Source organism: Lactuca virosa, chromosome 5, assembly GCF_052849685.1.
Source record: "Lactuca virosa cultivar CGN04683 chromosome 5, Lactuca_virosa_CGN04683_v6, whole genome shotgun sequence".
NCBI classification, from domain to species: Eukaryota; Viridiplantae; Streptophyta; class Magnoliopsida; order Asterales; family Asteraceae; genus Lactuca; species Lactuca virosa.
The window spans coordinates 127,615,795-127,621,636 of NC_136430.1; positions in this window are offsets into that span (position 1 = coordinate 127,615,795).

The following is a 5,842-nucleotide window of genomic DNA, read 5'->3' on the forward strand; positions in this document are numbered from 1 at the left end:
TGAAAAAATAAGTTGGGCAACTTTAAATAACCCAAATGATGACAAAGAACTTTATTCTTTGGTCCGAGCATTGAAAACATGGCAACACTATTTGTGGGCTAAAGAATTTGTCATTCATTCAGATCATGAGTCTTTAAAGTTTCGAAAAGGACAACACAAATTAAACAAAAGACATGCTAGGTGGATGGAGTTCGTTGAGAATTTTCCTTATGTCATCAGATACAAGAAAGGTAAGGAAAATGTTGTGGCTGATGCTTTGCCACGTAGATACTCTTTAATTTCTTCTCTGGATTTCAAAATTCTACGATTTGAACAAATCAAGGAATTATACCACAATGATGTTGATTTTGGGTAGATTTTCCAAGCTTGTGAACAATGCTCTTTTGAAAAGTTTTTCTTACATAATGTTTTTTGTTCAAAGAATCAAAACTTTGCATTCCTAAATCTTCCTTACGTGAGCTTTTGGTTAGAGAAGCACATAGTGGAGGTCTTATGGGACATTTTGGGATCGCAAAAACATTATCTACTTTGTAGGAACATTTCTTTTGGACAAAAATGATGGTGGATGTTGGAAGAATTTGTAATAGTTGTATTGTGTGTAAGCAAGCCAAATCCAAGGTTCAACGTCATGGTTTATATACTCCACTTCCAATACCAAGTGAACCATGGGTTGATATTTCAATGGACTTCGCGTTGGGTCTACCAAGATCCAAAAGTGGAAAGGACTTTATTTTTTGATTGTTGATAATTTTTCTAAAATGGCTCACTTTATTGCGTGCAATAAAACTATTGATGCATCTCACATTGCTGATTTGTTTTTTAGAGAAATTGTCAGGTTGCATGGAATGCCAAAAACCATTGTCTCGGATCAGGATTCTAAGTTTCTGAGTTATTTTTGGAAAACTTTGTGGGCAAAATTAGGGACAAAACTCTTAACAACTTGTCACCCACAAACTGATGGTCAAATAGAAGTGGTGAATAGGACCTTCTCCACTTTGTTGAGAGCTTTAATAAAGAAGAACATCAAAACATTGGAGGACTGTTTGCCACATGTTGAGTTTACATAGAATCGTGCTACTCATTCTGCTACAAAAATGTCACCATTTGAAATTGTATACAATTTTAATCCTTTGACTCCTTTAAATTTATCACCTTTGCCTTTTCCCGATCAGGTTAACTTAGATGGAAACAAAAAGGCTGAATTTGTGAAACAGATACATGAGAAAGAAAGACTAAATATAGAAAGAAGAACGGAGCAATATTCAAAACAAGTGAATAAAGGGCGATGTAATGCCCAGATTCTTGGTATGTATTTTAAATAAAATCATTTATCTTTATGAAGGAATTCTACAAGTTAGAGGCCCTACTCGTCGAGTCAGATGGGTTTTGGAAGCGGGGCTTAAGTCATCTACTCGCCAAGTCGGGATCCTCGACTCGACGAGTAGAGATGTCTGGGTGAAACCCTAATTTTAGGGTTTGCACCCTATTTAAACGCATTAAGTCGCCTCCAATGCAACCCCCATCGTCTCCCTTAGTCCAGAACACCCTAACTTGTGTCCCTTGAGCTTTGTTGAGTGTGTGAGTCATTTGTGAGAGTGTTTGTGCGATTTTGAAGCTAGAGGATGAAGAAGAAGGAGCTAGATGGTTCAAGGAAGCGATAGATCCAAGGTTCAAGCTACATTTCCAGCCCCTTAAAGGTATAAAGTTGCTTCCTTGACTTTCCTATGGATAGATCTCTCCATTTTTGAGTTTAGGTCCATCTTTAACAAATTTGTGAACCTCTATGAGTGTGGAGTGTGATATGAAGTTGTAACTTCAGATCCAGATCCCTTTCAGCCCCTATAGCCATAAAGTTCACGAAATTGTTATGCTTTAACCCTTCCGTTTGGCCTATTCTTCATTTTAGACTTGCAAATGGTGTTTTTGGCTCATAACACCTTGCATGCACGTAAAGTTTGTAACTTTACGTGTAATATGGACCCTAGGTGGTCAGATATACGTTTTAGATGTGTTAAGCCCGACTGAAATTGTCTGTATGGATGTGGTCATTGAGGGACTCTACAAGTCGCTCATACGACTCAGTGAGTTGGGTCGCAGCTTCCCCAATCTTTTCTGATATTGAGCAACTTGTTGAGTTTTGGAGGGGACTCAGCAAGTTGGGCTCGTTTATGGACTTGAAGATCATGGAACTCGGCGAGTTCAAGAGCAAACTCGGCGAGTTCAAGGAAATGTCCCAACTATATGAAGAAGAACTCGACGAGTTCAAGGAAGAACTCGGCGAGTCAAGGACTAAATACTTCAACTTGTTTGAAGCAGGACTCAATGTGTTCAAGGATGAGCTTGGTGAGTCCTAAGCAAAAGGTCCCGATTCTGTATGAAGGAGAACTCGACGAGTTCTTGAAAAACTCGACAAGTAGGGTCTAAGTTTCAATATTTCGGTGGATTATGGAACTTGACGAGTTGGTGGACCAACTCGGCGAGTTGAGTCAACCAGGTGTTGACTTTGACCAAAAGTTGACTTTGACCAAGGTGTTGACCTTGACTTTGACTGTAACCAGAGTTGACCCTGGAAAGGGTTAGGAGTATAAAATGGTAATTAAGAAAGGTTGTTATGTGTAGGAGTTGGGAGTAGTTGATCCGAGCATCAAGGACAGTTCAGACATTTCACATCATTGAGGTGAGTTACCTTTCAGTAGAAGTGGGTCTAAGGCCACAATGTCGGCCTACTAGTAGGAGATATTGTATGAGATGATTGTCTTTGTGATAATTGTTTGGAATGCCATTATCTGATATGCTTTATGTGCTAGGACTGCTCTGTTATACATGTTAGTATTAGTAGGGGTGAAATAGTCCCCAGTTACCGGTTGAAAGATACCTAAGGGGTAGTCGGTACCCATGCATGCTTAGCAGTAAGTTATGTTATGTTGTTATATAGTAGTGTTAGGGGTGAAATAGTCCATGGAACTGGTTGAGATAGACCGAAGGGGTAGGTCGGACACCCCGATATGTCTGGTAGGGGTAGGTTGAGCACCCGGATATGCTCAGCAGGTTAGGTCGGGCACCCAGATATGCCTAGCAGGGGTAGGTCGGGCACCCCGGTATGCCTGACAGTATGTTCTTTTTATGGTATGTGGTATGATGGGGAAATTCACTAAGCTTCGTGCTTAAGGTTTATAGTTTTTGTTTCAGGCCCTTCTTCTTCCATGGGAAACGAGCCGGCCCGGTAGCAACACATCACACACACTATTTTCCGCATATGATACTCCTGGGATCTTTGTACTCTAACATTATTTATCATGATATGTATTGACTACTGAGACTCTGGTTTGCTATGATTGATGTAATGATAGTTTTTTTAGACAAATGGTTTTCATAATTAATAACTTTAAATGAAATTTTTGGCCTTGGAATTTGGGATGTTTCAAGTTGGTATCAGAGCCTTGGTTTGAGAGATTTGGGCACACTCTCGGGTGTGTCTGGACTCAAACTGAGGACTGGTATGAAAATTTTCAAAAGGAAAAACTTTTTTTTTTATATAAAAGAATTTGGAAAAGAATTTGAAAGGAGAAAGAACTTTGAAAAGAACAAGTTGTGTGATGCGCGCAATAGGCCGAGCTCGAGTAAGTTTCCCTAAGATACCCATACATGTTTATTATGATATATGATTATGAGAATTGCATGCTTGATTAGGGCTAAGGATCTAGGAAGATGCCTTATGTGTCTGCTTTATGTGCTTATTGAATTATATGCTAGAACTGATTAGTCAGTTTCATGATAGCCCGATTAGAATATGCTTGGTTTGGGTTACTCAATGCTCGAATGCTGCTTGCTTTGTGCTCCTAGGAATTCTAGTTATCTTTGACTAACTAGTGAATGAATACGTTAAGTTACATATTGCAAGGACTAAATAATTTAAGAAGGTTAGGTCTAGCCCTATTTCACAGAACTTGTTTGAGTCCAACCGTTGTAGGATATGACCTCTCATTCGAAGAATTATCTGGTCTTAGTAATATGTAACGGTATTCTCGAGCTAGTTAGGTGAAGGTAGCAAGGATTCCTTATGCAGCTGATGGCGGAGAGTAGTTTGGAGAGTTACCCTAGGGAGAGCCTAGGATGAGTTTAGTGCAGTGAGTAGCAGTAGTAGAAGGGACTTTGTGAAGTCAATGCAATCCTTGAGGAAAGTACGGATAGATGTGGAAGGTAGTATGGGCCCGTACTATTGAAAGCAGAGGATATGTATTCGAGTCAAGGAGGGCTGAGATAGAACCATGGAACTTGTAGAATGTGTGAGACCTCTTGAGGTTATGTATGATCCTGACGATTATGTGTTTTGTTTCAGAATGGTGGTGACACGTCACGGAGCAGGAGGATCAGGGTCTGGGTCAGGATCGGGTTCAGGTTCCGAGCCAGTTGACGATGGACTACGTGAGTTCATCGCGTCAGAGATCACAAGAGGCATCCTTGAGGCGACCCCGATGATTTTCGGGTCGATCAAGGAAGGGATTATTGAGCTGATGAAGGATCGCCTCAGGGCGTTCATGAGCGACATGACACTTAGCCAGTTAGGCATGCACACACTGTCCTTCAAGGACTTCAGGGGATGTGGTGCGCCAGACTTTCATGGGGTGAAGGACCCCATCGTTTCCAGGAGGTGCATTGCAGACATATAGTCTGCTCAGTTGACGAGCTTCTGTCTTGAGGGGTCGAAGGTTCGATATGATGCTGGATGTTTGAGGGTCAGGGCGAAGGACTGGTGGGAAGCAGTCAGTGATTCATTGGGAGCCACAGTAGTTGAGGCTATGACTTGGTCGGACTTTGTGATCAGGTTTAGGGCTGAGTTCGTGCTGACTGTGGAGCTTCAGCAGCTGGCTAGAGAGTTTCATGATATGAGACAGACGACTGAGTCGGTGGTGGAGATTACCGCCAAGTTCAGGGAGAGGGCCTTGTTGGTACCTCAGTATGCGGGCGACGAGGAGGTGAAAAAGACACGATACCATGATATGTTGAGGGCTGACATCCGGGAGCATGTCAGCTACTCAGCCTGCCCGACACTGGATTCCATGATCGCGAGGGCGAGGGAGAGGGAGATTGATATAGAGCACCTCAGGAAGATGAAGGTGGAGACTGAGCAGGTAACGGGGGTTTCTGGGAAGAAACCCAAGGGATTCGACTCAAGGTCGAAGGGCCATCAGGGCCGAAGCCGCTGCGGAAAGTGCGGCAAGCCAGATGAGGGAGTATGCAAGGCTGGGGGTTTGGGCTTCTACAAGTGCGGCAAGACGGGGCACTTTAGCAGGGATTGTACTGCCCCTACCCAACTATTCAGACATTGGAGTTGTTGTGTTTCCACTGAAACCAGCGAGGCCATAAAAAGGCCAACTGCCCGAGATTAACAACAACAACAACAGTGCCAGTGGTAGCGCCAACTCCAGTGGCCCTGTGGATCACGGATGGCCGGCATGACAAGACAGAGGCTCCAGTGGTGAGGAGCCGAGCCTTCCAACTGACCGCCGAGGAGGCGTGTGCCACACCGGATGTGGTGACGAGTATGTTTTCTTCTCCCTAACTTTTATTATATGTCCGTTATGTTATTCATGTTCCACGTTTATGTGTTTTGTTTAGGATCGTTCCATGTGAACGGCATCCCAGTGCAGGTGCTATTTGACTCGGGGGCTACCCGGTCATTTGTCTCTCTTGCTCTTAGCAAGAGATTTTCCGAGCATTTTGGCATGTTAGATTGTCCTTTAGAGGTCGAGATTGCTGATGACCGATCTGTTTGGGCATCATAGGTTTTCCGAGATTATGTGTTGAGGTTGTACGAGGAGCGATACCTAGTGGATTTGGT